Below are 15,074 nucleotides of genomic sequence, written 5' to 3'. Positions count from 1 at the left end.
TGAGAATGCGAGGAAGTTTTCCTATTTCAAACTAAGAACCGCATCTAATCAATCTCATGTCTTTGTCGCTGAGGCTCAAACTAGCCTGTGGTTCCAAGGGATTGTTCCAGCGAATCATCTCAAAATATTCCTCTGCTTTGAAATTCAATTTGGGAGGCACAAATTGTCGTATTTTGCCCTTCCAGGCCAATTTCACGAATATGTGCTTGTTCAGTCTTCCAGCATCGCCAAGAGGATGTTTTCAGTTTGGTATGGTTTACGTGATTACGGCAAAACCTCGAGGGTTATCTACCTAAGGGAAGGGATGCCTTCGTGGAGGACTTTCTAAAGGACACTGGCTCGTATACATGTTACACATGGGGAAAGCCACGAAAACTCCCATGCAGCCAGCCCGTTCGCAGGATTGAAACCTCGGACCGAACTACCAGTGTTCAGTGGCTTTACCACTCGGCCGCTGATGGGCCCGGATATTTTCAGGGTTTGCAAAACAACAGTTCTTATGAATAACTTCGTGAACAATTACCTTCAAATTTTCTGGTAAGAGTGAACTTCTCTTTATCATTCCATAAACATGATGTGCCTCATTTGTTGTTCTAAGGATTTTCTTTATTTCAAAACAGGATGGCGCATAAACGTTTATAATATATCAGGTTAGTAGCTTCAAGTCGTCTGTTAGTTCTACTGTTGATACATAAAGGCGAAGAATTCTGTTGGCTGTAGTGAGCGATCTTGAGTGGGCCTTCTTCCCAGGACCCAGTTTTCTAGGTCTGAAGGGCATTCTCTCGAGGATACTGCCTTAGAAATATCAAGGAGGTATTTTATCAAGGAGGTTACGCACTACTGAGATCTTTTTTGTCAATTTCGGATAGATCAACTGGAATAGGGTCATAAACTGTCACGGGAAGGTTTTCACGTGTTTTCATGGATTTTTCCTACTTTTTCAGAAAATTGTTGTGGTCGTGGTCCAGATGCATTTCCATCAATCTTCTGAAAAAGACGACGAAGAGACTGTTCATTGGTGTGCAACAAGCATACAAACCAATGCAGTGTGTGACCAACAAAGATCTAAAAAAGATGCACTTCTAGTTGACCCTATTTTAGTTCAACACAGACAATGAATGATAAAGCAAGATTGACAAAACACACCGAACAACCAATTAACAATAAAAAGTCATTGAAAGGTCACGGAAGCCACGTGACTGCTTACCCGAAGCTAGAACCAATATTCAGATTAGAACTCGTTCTAGCATCTAGTAGCATATTTTGACTTTCAATTTTGTTTTGGTGTGAGAAATAATTTCTCGTGCTACTAATGGGGTTTCTGACAAAGTAATTCATGAAAAAAGAAAAGTATAAAACTGTTAAAGAAGTCAATACAGATATTCAAAGGTGTGGAACCTCAAGATGTCAATGTTTTGGGCTGAAATTTGAGCACAGTTTCTTCTAGTCCAGTTGGAACCATATAATAATTCAGGCAATATGATTTTTTAAAAAAATGTTTTCTTGCTCCACCTTACCAAGCACGCGAGGTCTTATCTGCCTAAAGAAGAAGAAGAAGAAGATTTGGGCATTCCCCGTATCGAGAACTCATCTCATTCCGGGTCCACTCCCCCTTTGGGCACATCGTGGTGGTTCAACCTCCACTATTACCCTCCAGGAGAGCAGCGCGCCACCTGGGGAAGTACCCCAGGCAGCACCAGTCGTCTAATGCTCCTACCAGTCGCTTGGGCGAGCCCGTCGCAGCGGGACATTACCCAGCGACCCCGGGGGAGACCCTCGGGTTACTAGTACCACGCCGCGCTAGAACGTGCCAGACTCCGGGGCCGGCCAATAAGTGACCTTTCCCAGAGCCTTCAGAACCACCAAGTTCATAAATTTTATACCCCCGTGGCCGAGACTGCCTAGGTACAGATCCTAGCCAGTAGCTTCGCAGAATTCTCTACGTCGACCCCCAGGGGGGATTATCTGCCTAAAAGAAGGGATACTTTTGTGAAGGTCTTTCTAAGGAAAAATGGCTTGTATCCAGGTTACACATGCACGAAAACGACCATGCAGACAGGTCGTTCATCCAGAAATTTGATCAGTTTAGCAGATTTTATATCAATAGAATTTACTGTTAAGCAGCCAGTAATTTACTTACTGGATTGATGTTCTTTCTTCTTATGTATTTATCTGCACTGACATTCTCATGGCATAGCTGTTTATGATGCAATATAAACAAGCTACCAAATTTGGCATTTTGATCCACAATTATAGCTTGTATCCTGCTAACAGAAAAAATCCAACTTACTTTGAAAGTTGATATTACTAGTGTAACCTATTATAACAATTAAATAGAAAATCATTGCTTTATTGTAAGTAATCAAAACAATCTTTCATTTCTGTAAACAGAGGTATGAAACAAAATTGACGATAGGCTTGTATTTGGATCGGTAGGATACGAACTGCTCGAAATTTAATTGAAGACCTCTTCCTTAGTACCAACTGCCCCACAAGAAACAATAGCCAGCTTATCCTTATCCGCGCTAGTATTGCCGGGATATCGCGCAAGGCACGATGTGCCCGGCCCATGAAGCAAAGCTCAATGGACACATGATGATAATCATTTTAAAAAAGTCAGTAAAGTCATTAAGGTGGTAAAAAGGGGGGGTGACCACGCGTCACAGAGCCGAAGAAAAGCCAGAATACGAGATAAGCCAGATTTAGGAGCAGTGAGGTATACTGTGGTGTATGTTTGCGTTGAAGCATAGAAAAACAAAGACAAGTAATACAAAACATAATTAAAGATTACAATGAGATTAATAAAATAACTAAATACGAGGCTATATGCAATATGTGACACAGTATGCAAAATAAAATAACATACAAAATTACAATAAATACGACAAATTGGAATACAAGTTTGCAATATGAAATACATAAGGAGAGTAATAATATATATGCAAGACGGTGAAAATAATTAAGTGGGAAAATTCGAGTCCCGAGTGAGGTGGGCCGCGAGCGGTCTATAAATGGAGTCCTCCTCAAGAACAATAAACTTGAACAGATTCAAGTTACCCATGTGACTACAATCTTGCGCTTTTTTCAAGAAATTTGCCTTCATTTTATGCAAATGCTCTTCCACTGTCTTAAGTTTTAAGTCCCTATGAAGCGTCTGATTTGAAACAAAGTAATGAGCTCTGGTCATCATTCTGAGTAACTTATTTAATTCCCTTTTATGGACAGAAGCCTAGGCGGGTGACGCATAGGCAAAAATGGGGTGAATAATCGAAATGTAAATATGTCTCTTGCGTCGTAAATCCAGCTTTGAGTCCGAAGAAAGAAGGGGAGTGAGGCATTGTATTACCCACAACATCTTGCTTCTGACGTAATTTATGTGGTTTTTCCACTGAAAGTTGGAGATATACTTGACTTCGAGGTACATGGCCTTGTTTACAATGGGCACGACAGTCCCGAATAATTTCAACTGTTTAGCAAGAGGAGTGTTCATTCTCTTTTTCTTGATGATAATGAGATTAGACTTCTCAGCATTTATGGCGATCCTCCATTCAGAGCACCAAAGCTCATGTTGCGGCATAAAACTCTGGAGTTTAGAACTTGCGAAATTTGGTGATGCAGACTTGACAGCAAGCGCTGTGTCGTCCGCATAACAACCCATAAAATAGTTTTGATCCATGTTATCTGTAGGCTGATCAGCCACGTAAAACAAATATAAAACGGGCCCTAAAATAGACCCCTGTGAGACGCTAGCCATCACTTTCTTGTTATCAGAGGAGTCTTTGCCCATGTGCACGAAAAAGGCCCTGTCCGTGAAGAAGTAGTTAATTATCTGGAACAGCTCTCTACTGAAATTAAGATCAATAAGCTTGTAAATAAGCCCCTCATGCCAGAGGCGGTCGAATGCCTTCACCACGTCTACCATGAGTAAGGCAACATATCTTTTGCTATGCAGCGCGCTGCCAATAAACTCATTCCAGCCGTTCCAGTTGTTTCAATAGCCAGCTTTTCCATCCTCCACCTTATGTACAAGGGCTGAAACAGAACAAAGCAAACCCATGAACTGCGCGACTTAATGCTTTTCCTCCAAGAAGATGGGTGCTACAAAAAAGTCATTTATTCCTATTATTGGAATATTTCAAACTCTATTTTCGTTTATCAGATGTTGTAAAAATTGTGCATACAAAACAAATATTAAATTAAAAATCTGGTATGTGCTAAAGTAAAAATGAATTTCTTTTACAATCATATTATAGTTTTATAATGCTTAAAAGAATAATGAGCCAAATCTCGTTTATTTTCTACGGGAATTCAAAATTTTCTAAGTAATAGATTTTAGCTACTGATATATATGTATGTAAGTTTTGACCTACATAAAACTGATAGATTAAGGACATATAAAAAAACTCATTATGCATATATATAAACAATTTACATTCAAGTTACTTTAAAACAATTTTCGGAATTAAACTTCCTACCTCTGGGTTCACTCTTTTTAGATACTTCTACTAAAATTAATATTAGGAGATAATATAATCAATATTTCTTTAGTATATATATATATATAAATCAACCTATCGCACCGTAAATTAGTTTTCTTGTCTAGTTAAATATTAACAAATCTTCTTAGATGGTATAAAATGGTTTTAACTTTCAAATTTACCATTTTAGATAAAGAGTTTTAATTTAATTTTAAAAATTCTCTTTTATTAAATCTAAAAATTAGGCTTGTTAAGCGGTTCTAAATTCACACTAGTATTATTGTAATATATGCCTTATTAAGTTTTTCATTTTTAATCATTGAAGTTATTTAATTTTCTTACAAATTCCATGCTCTAATATTAGAAACGTTTAAATATTTATTCTGTTTTCCGATTACTCTAACCGTACTTTACTTTTCTTTTACTTTGGCGTACATTTGATTTATACACATTTAATTAACAATAGATGATAGTTATGAGCAATAGCAGTATTTTCATAATTCATAAAAAAATTTCGAACTCCTTTTATATTCATATCTTGGGATTTCAACTTTCTCTTCATCCATTTCGTTTTCATATATTGTTGCATTATATTCAAGTTTTCATGTATCTAGAATTTGTATATTGTTGTATTATATTTATACCATCTTATATTTAAATGATAATAACATTCATAAACTCTTGCCTCATAATTCCAGTTAGCAGAAGATGTTTCTAACATCTCGTTACAGATTAATTTTCAATCTTCAATATGTAGCTTATTTTCCAGATTTAATTATTTGAAATTATTTTTAAAGAAAGATGGTCGCTTTAAGGCATGCTAATATTTCTATTTCAAACTGTTGTAATTTAAAATACAACGAGTTCATACGATTTATAATATATCTCATTTATGATTTTTATAAAATTTCCGGCAATATTGGAATTAACAGTAGATACTCTTGACGTTATACATTTAGATTATAATAATTTAATTGTCATTTCCTTCTTCACTGATGCTTTTACGTTATATTCTTGATATTTCATAATGGCATACAGATAAGTTTAACTAACTCATTTAGTAAACATGTAAACCCAAAATTCAGCATACTTTTATGTTTATGAATACTATATCTTCTCTTTAATATACAGGGTGAGCACAAAAACAGTCCCTGATTTCAAGGTGTCATAAAATTATCAGTGACTTGGATATGTTGATAAATGTAATATCCACAACTCAGTTAACTCAAATTTTTTCATTTCTTTTCTTTACAGAATCGCTACGAATGACCTTCAACTGCTAGAGGGCAGTGACATCAAAAATGGCATTCACCACGCAGCAACGAAGCTGGTGTGTGTTACAATTTGCAAAAACAAGCAGTGTTGTGAGAGTGCAGCGGGAGTTCAAACAAAAATTTGATGTTGATCCACCTACACACAAATACATTTTGAAGTGGCATAAAACATTTAGTGAGACAGAGTGCATTTGTGATAAAAGAAAAAGACATTCTGGCCAACCTTCCATCTCAAAGGAAATTGTTACCTCCAACTCTAAATGATCTTTAAGAAAGCATCAGTACCGCTGTTAACTCCATCACACCGGATATGGCGCGTGGTTGGAACTGAATTACCGTATCGATGTTTCCCGCGTAACAGGCGGCACGCACATCGAGTGTTTGTGATTCAAATCAATACCACCAAAAAGTTTATGAGTTTATGTAACTATGTTAAAAATTTGGGCAAGATGGTCCTTTCGATATTAAAGTTATCCCCTTTCGAAACCGGGGACTGTTTTTGTGCTCACCCTGTATTTTTCAACATATAGCATCTGATCAGTCTAATTTCAAGAGATCTTACGATCAAACGGTAAACTCCTTAAACATTGGCAGTACAACCGGAATTTAAAATCCCAGTGATACCCCAGCTCTTTCTTTCTCTACACATATTTAATATGGAAAAAATGCATTGTAAAAACTTCAGTTCATAAAGTAAAAATATTTTTAAAATATAATCTTTAAAAATACTACAAATTTTTATTCCACTGGTAATTTTCACCTTTACCTCTTTGCAAATCCTATTAATAAGAATACAATAAGAAATAAACTCGGTTTCTATAATTGGATACCTTGGGGCAAATTATACTTATGTTTTTCCAAAAACATAGATTTTATACGAATATCATAATTTACGGCTTATTTCTCCATCTAAATTGCTTAACATGTTTATTCTGGAATTTTCCTGAAAGTATTATAAATACTATCATTTAACATGGTTATTCAGGAAGTATACTTTAGCACCGAATAATTGTTCGCATGCCAGTTAACTGTATTACATTTTCCAGTCTAGTTTAAGCACCATGACTATTATTATCAAAGAAAGACATTAAATCTATAATAGCATTAACAAATGTAATTTTTAAAAAATATAATTCGTATGCTTTATATTTATTTAATTTATAATACTATTATAACAATATTCGCTCTAGTACTGTAATTAATGAAATGTGTTTCCAATGCGTAAAGAATGAAAAATGTCTGAAGGTACTTTTAAAATGTCAAAATACCGCAAAAAGATAACACATTTTAAAGCTCACACTAAGTGGTATAAGCGAGAAACAGGCGTGTATGATGCCCGGCGCCGCTCGCAGTGGGCGCCAAATGGTCTCCAAACAAGATTTTTATCATATCACTGTGTTTTTTCATGGAGGTAGGAAGTAAGATGGAGTCGCCCTAAACAAGTTTCTCTGTACCCTGCTCTGAAGCACCGGCGATCCCTACGTGGTGACCAAAACATTGGGTCATTTACCATTGAGTTCTATGGGATTTGACGCGTTCGGGTGTAAATATTTTGCAATTACATCGCAAATATACATATAAATGTATATATTTTCTTTTTCTACAACACTTCAGAGTCCTAAGTATGTGAAAACAACATATTTTTAAACAACATTTCATTCTAAACGGAATTAAATGCTATATTTTTCACAGAACAGTTTTCTCAGAATGGTTTAATTTGAATGAAATATTTTCACAAGTTTTCATTAATTACATTAGAAAAAAAAATAAGGTAATTCGATTTTATTCGGTTAAGGTACAATAATTAAGATCAAAGTTTATTGTATTATTAATATTAAAATTATGCATTATTTCTTTTCTATTTATAGAGCTTCTTCCTAAAATACTTTCTTAAATATGACATGATTTTTTGGCTTTTTTTAAATCGAAAAATGTAAGTCAATTTATAATTAATGCTCTATTCGGTTCATTTTAAATTAGAGAATTATTAGGAATTAGCGAAATACTTTAAATAAGTATTTCGCTAATTCCTAATAATTAAATAGGTATTAAATAGTATTTGACTTTCTCTGAATATTTCTGAAAGGGAATAAAATAAGTTTTTTTTTTTAAAGTATTATTTAAAACTTGTAACTGAGTTATTATAAAATGTAAAGGGAATAATTCTTTTAATTATACTTATCAGATTTTTTTTAACCCTTCATTTCAACAATACATATTCCAAAACTCTTTATTACGTTCTTAAGTGCGCATCTCATAGCATTTGCTTTACAATACCTTTTAACAGATTGCTTTCCAATACGAACAATTCTTGCTTAAATAGTTTTATAACGTATTTGTCAACAGGATTTCAATTTATGTTTACAATTCAATATTAAGGTTATTATATATTTAGATAACATTTATAATCATTATAAATTAGATACAATTAATCATTAGATTTCTTCACAGTACTTTCACAGTTGTTTCTAAGTGAATAAATTCTTCATTTCAAATACATTTATAAATAATTTAATGAATATTTAAGTATTTTGTCAAACGCAGATACATGCTTTTTGCAAGCACATGCATAAATACCCATACATATTTCCTATTTATCATTTCCGGCATGTGCAAATCTTTGATTTCTGTGCATTGACTATACTTTTCGTGTAAAGTAATTTACACTAATTTAGCATACACCCGAAAGTTTTACATAAAAAATATATATGAATATAATTTGAATGAAAATTATAAGTATTATTTTTAATACCCACTCAAAGGTCAGTTTTTCTTCAAAATTCCTCCACGATGGCATCTCTCTCTTTAGGCAGATAGCCCTTGCATGCGTTACTCTATTTAATATAAACTTAATCTGACCTATGTGACTAATTACAAATATTTTAACATACATAATTTTATATTTACATTTAGCCATCAAGTTTCAAATTTTTCAAATCTTCTAGAAAATAAATTTTGGCAGATCTCTTTTAGCAATTTTCTTAAAATCTATATTTTTGTAGTGCAACAGCTTAGAATTTTATAAAACAAATTCATAATCAAAATCGCTGTTGTTAGTTATCGAAAAATAACCAAGATGTGATTTTTCCGTAAATGTCAGTAAACTATACAAATTACTATTATGCATTACACTATGAATGTTTCTTTCATGCGAGAGTGTCCCTTTTTCGATTTCTATGGAACTGCCGTGTGTCAAAATGCTATCAGAATCTTGTCAAACGAGCTTCTGAATGTAAACAAAGAACACCCCGTTTGGTGACCCAAGCTTCAAAGCAGTGCTTCACTTCTAGCGCGGAATGGCCCCTCCTCCCTTTCCTACCTCCATGTGTTTTTTTCGGGGGGAGAGGGGCGCCAGTTATGCTCTCTACTCCACTGGAGAGAAAATTTATATACTTCTTTTCGATGTCCTTGATAGAGTACTCGCTGCTTTTATTTTATGTTCTAAATATCAAAATGTTTTAAATAAAACACATTTTTTGTCCTCCTAATATTGTAGCATGTGCTTTTTTAAAATTTTTAGGCAGAGACTTAACATTTGCTCATTTTAAACTAATCATTTTATTTTTAATCACTTTGGGTTCACTAAAAAATGAAATTACCATCAAATCCTGTAATCCTCGTGAAAATTAATAAATTTATATAGACAGATATGCTAATTAATTAAACTCTCCTTCATTTGTATATATGGAATAAAAGACAGAAACATCTGCTAATTCGGCGGAAGTACCTTGTTTGGCCAAAACGATGTGAACGCGCCACATCATCAAGACAACTTATTAAGAATTTTAAAATAGGCTGATCGACGGAGGTGAAAACATTTGTGTATTCTGCCAAAGGAGGTCCAATTGTGAATGGTCCTCTTATTGATTCCAGATAGTTAAATGTTTCCTATGCAAGTTTTTTTTTCCCGGAAATTAGAGGTTCATGCTCACTAATTTTTTCAAAAATATTGTAAATAATTCAATATCTACAATATTTTTGAATTATTTACGTCGGAGCGCATCATGAGCGCTCCGACGGAGATGGGCTCTACTGCCGAAGTTACTGTACGGATGGACGTTAGCGTCCCGCCTGAGACACCTACCACCACGGAGAGTTGTGTTGGACTTCCCCAGCAACCTCAATCGGATATTAACGAAAACCTGGATTATTATACAGAAAAGCTAATGGATTTGGAAAAGAAAATTGACGCAGTGAAGACTGCGATTAAAGCATGTCAACGGCTACGCGCGGTTTCTGATCCGGATACGACCACGGATATCATGACGAAGAATTTACGCATGCTCCAGGCTCAAGAAGCAGAAATAAGAGGTAAGTGCAATTTATCTTGCTCTTCAGGCATTGTCCCCTCTGTTATTTATAGTATGAAAAGGAAAAATGAGGAAGTTAAAGCTAAGAGGAAAATTAGTCATGGTAACATAATTATTGATAATGATGGTTTTAAGTTACCTGTAAAAACTGCTAAGCAGCAAAAATTAGATAAAGTACCATTAAATTTAGAAACTGTAAATCGATACTCTGTGTTAAATGAAAATTCTGGTAATGATGAAAATGTTAATGCTGGTAATAACCCAGACGGACAGGCCGTGCAGCAGCAGCCGACCAACAGCCAATCACAGGCTATTCCCCCCATAATGGTAAATCCCGGAAAATTGACCCACGAGGCTTTTCTTAAGGAATTAGCTCTGCAAACTGAAGCCAAATTTTTGGGAAAGGTTAATGGAGAACTCCTGAAAGTCCTACCACGCACTGCAGACGACCATAGACTCCTGACATCTCTTTTCCTGGGAAAAAAAGTTGAGCACTACGTCATCAACGCAAATTACGCTCGCCCAATCAAAGTGGTTCTCAGAGGACTGTCTATAACCACAAAACCGGAGGATATAGCCACTGCCTTATCGGACAAGGGGTTCGGAATAAGTAAAGTTACACAACTCACAAGACGAAGAACCAAAGCTCCCATGCCTTTATTCCTTGTCCAAATCATCAAAAATGAAAAAGCGGAAGAGATATACCAAGTCACCGACCTGCTTCTCTTTGCTGTTTCAGTCGAGAAATATATTTCAAAGAATCAGGTGCCACAGTGCTATAACTGCCAAAAGTGGCACCATTCTTCTGAAAGCTGCCACTTTACACCACGTTGCGTTAAGTGCTCACTGGAACACAAAACCATGGATTGCCCGACCAAAGGAAGGATGGAAGAGCCCAAGTGCGCCAACTGCCTCAAAAACCATGTAGCCTCATACCGTGGGTGTGAGGAATTCCCACGAAACAGACCTAACCAACAAAAAAAGGACAGCGTACTCAGAAAAGGTATCTCCAACGCTGATATGGCCAAAAAACATAACAATATGTTTAATGGAAATACTAATTTTAATCTCACAGAATCGGCTACTTCTGCACAAAATATGCACTCAAAGGCAACTGAAAATATTAAGCTTAGTGATCTAAGTAATGCTTTAAAAAATTTAAATATGACACTTAGTGATAACCTTAATAGTAAAAGAAAAGAAAATGTTATGGATAACCAGGAGAAGCCACAAGGCTCTGAATTCCTTAATTTCATGAAAAACATAGCTGAATTTAACAGCATTCTTGGAATCAATAATATTAGACTAATGAATAATATCTTTAAAAATTATTTACCTAAATTAAAAACCTTGTCTGACCCTGTAGATAAGCTGTTTATGTTTTACGAAATTGTTAGTGAGATCAACAATCATGTCTCAGAACAACCCTAATATGCCTCTCACTCTTATCACGTGGAACGCAAATAGATTGCTCCAAAAAGCCTACGAGCTTAAGGAGTTTTTACATGAAGTTTCCTCCGATATTTTACTCCTACAAGAACACATGCTTGGCACCCAAAACTATTTCAGAGCTTCCAATTATATTACTCATCGATGGAACAGGCCTACTGAAGGTAGATTTGCACCCAGAGGAAATGCATGAGGAGGTCTGTTAATCTTAGTTAAGCGCTCCATCCCTCATCATGTCACTCCACTACCACAGCTTTTAGCGGTCGAAGCCTTAGCTATTACACTCACGCCAAACACGTCACGACCAATCACTATTATCTCCACCTATTTTCCTATACACTCACCTACAAATTGTCAGGACAAATTTGCAAACACTATTAAATACTAACAATCGAGTCATCATAGGTGAGACTTCAACGCACACCACCGCGAATGGAACTGCTGGGATATCAATCAACACGGACGAGTCATACACGACATTGCCCTAGCGGCCAATATTCACTTGGCAGTACCAGATAAACCAACACACTGTGGGATAGGTAGACCATCAATCATGGATTTTTTCATTTTAAAAAACATCAACTCCCCGAGTTATGTCGAAAGTCTGACAGAATTGTCTTCAGACCACAATCCGGTGATGATGGAAATATCTACCGACTCCTACAGTACACCACACAAAAGAGCCCTTTTTACAAACTGGGCAGGTTATGACAAAGCTCTAAACAACACTCAGTACCCCACCACCACGATACACTCAAGGGATGCGTTAGACGCTTACACTGAAGAATTTACAGATGAGCTTCAAGATGCCTTACTCAGAAACAGCAAAGCAATGAGAGCTGACAGAAGATTCAAGAACAGTGCCATCCGTGAGATGATCCGAAACAGAAACCGTATACGTAAGCAATGGCAGCGTTTCAGATGTCCCACGGACAAAATTCTACTTATTCAATTAAACCAACAAGTCAGGACTCTATTGGAAAAACATGCACAACTTGACTGGGCCAGACATTTAGAAGCATTATTGCTGTATCTAAATTTAAAAGACGCAACACTAATATTCAGCCCATTAATGGCCCCAACGGGATCGCATACACCGATTTTGAGAAAGCTGAGTCTATTGCAGATCACTATGCATCTCAATTTCGCACTCACCACATTTCTAACCCCCAGACAGAACTCTCAGTTACGGCACTCATCACACAATTCCAAACAAAAACACACACAAACAACACACCCTTAATCAAAATCGTAAAAAACAACCTTATATTTAGCGTAGGTATAATGAAACACTCAATCGATTTCGAGGGCAGCTAAAGATCCCTCCTCATCAGAAGAAAGAAATACATAGAAAGAAGAAAACAGGAATCACAGAAACACGTGGTGCTTATCAGCACTGCACGTGGTTATAACTAGATTTTTAATCAGAGTTGCACTGGCCGCCTACTTTTACTGAGCCAGGCTGTCTGATCAAGGCTGTTGCTAATTCCACTGAAAATCTTTCCGCATTTGAACATACATCCTGGTCTAGAACCGATACCGTTTGTCAACGGCATAAAAATGTGCTCATTTCTAAATTCCAAAAACTCACACACCAGTCGGATAGTCCCAATTATCTAGCTGATCTTCCCACTGTAAACATTAACTCCATCGTTAATATCTCCAATAGGAATCTTTCGGAGGATCAGTTAAAAGTATTAAAATATAATTTCAACTTTTCAAAGACATCTAAACCTTCAATTCCTCAAATCATCGCCCCTATAGAGAAAGCCTTTAAATTCTCCAAAATTTCGGAAACGCAGAAGGATACAATCCGCCACCTAATTACTCATAACGTTAATTTTAACAATAAATCTTTGGGTTCTAATCTTAGCAAAAAGGAAAATGAGATCTTACGTGAAATTCATTCTGATACTAATATCATTATCTCTAAAGCTGATAAGGGCGGACAGATCGTTGTTATGGACAAACACACATATATTACTGGAGTCTCTAAATTGATAAATGAAGGCCCATACTGCTCGATCCCTAAAGATCCTTCAACTTCGGACCTCATGAAAGTAAAAAGTGCTATTAAATCTTCCCACATTCTGCCAACTCAGTTGAAGAAATCACTTATTCCGCCTATTACTAATTGCGCTAGACTTTATGCTCTTCCAAAAGTCCACAAAACCGGTATTCCTTTTCGACCAATTGTTTCCAACATAGGTACTGCTTCATATCCTTTGGCCAAATATTTAGTTTCCAGATTTTCTCCTCTACTTGATAACAATATTCACACTGTAAAAAATTCTGTTGAAGTCATTGATAAACTTAAAAATATTTCCCCACTTCGTTCCATTATGGTTTCATTTGATGTCAAATCATTGTTTACTAATGTTCCGGTCGAAGGAGCACTAAATTGTCTTGAAACTAGGCTTCGGGAATTTCACTTCACACATACTGAAATTAATGAGTTGGTTTCGCTTACTAAAGTTTCTCTAAGTCAAACCCACTTCGTTTTCCAAAATGCATATTTTCGTCAAGTTGAAGGATTGGCTATGGGTAATCCTCTCAGTCCGGTACTTGCTGACATTTATATGCACTATTTTGAGATGAAATTATTTGATAAATTATCTTTTCGTCTTTGGATTCGGTATGTTGACGACACTTTCGCACTTTTTGACGGTTATAAAGAGGATTTATCCGAGATTCTATCTATTATGAATTCAATTGATCCAGCCATCCAATTCACTCTTGAAATTGAATCCAACAATTCCCTCCCCTTCCTGGATATTCTTATAATCCGCAATGAAACCGATTTTAGCACCACTGTGTACCGTAAACCCTTTGCAGTTTGTTTACCACCCCATGCCAAGTCATGCCACCCTGTTAAGCAAAAAATGGCTTCTTTTTACTATTATGTTTTCCGCGCGCTAAAAGTTTGTTCCTCTGAATCTTTGCTTACCAATGAACTTAATTATTTGAGAGCAGTTGCGATTGACCGTGGATTTTCTCCCGTGATTATTGATAAAGCCGTCAAAAAATTTTCAGATTCCCATCAAAGAAGACATTCTACTGTTAGAAATAATATCAATGACCTTGTCGTGCTTCCATTTTATCCTTCTGTTAGCTATAAAATTGCACGGATTCTCCAGAAATTCAATTTTCAAGTCGGTTTCTCCCCTATTAATAAAATTCACCCTTCGATTCTAAAAGATTGCGTTTCTGTCTTGAATTCTTGGGGAATTTATAGTATATCATGTCAGTGTGGTTTAAGATATATTGGCCAAACAAAAAGAGCGTTGAAGTTTCGTATCAAGGAACATGAATCTTATGTCAAAAAAGGGGAAATTAACAAGTCTTCAATAGCGTATCATAGCTGGACTTTTAACCATAATTTTGAGTTTGGGTCTGCAAAAATCATCCAAAAGGCTTCTTCCATAGGCGAATTGGATTTTCTTGAGGCTTTTCACATTCACAAAGATTTAGAAAGTTTAGTTAATGATTTGAAGTCCAATCCAGTCCTTCCTAATGCCTTTAAAATTCTACTGTCTTAATTCAATTATTTTTGCCGATAGATG

The sequence above is a fragment of the Stegodyphus dumicola genome, chromosome 4 (genome assembly GCF_044657685.1).
Source record: "Stegodyphus dumicola isolate Sdum_Otavi_A_Nest chromosome 4, ASM4465768v1".
Taxonomy (NCBI): Eukaryota; Metazoa; Arthropoda; class Arachnida; order Araneae; family Eresidae; genus Stegodyphus; species Stegodyphus dumicola.
This window is presented reverse-complemented; position numbering follows the sequence as displayed.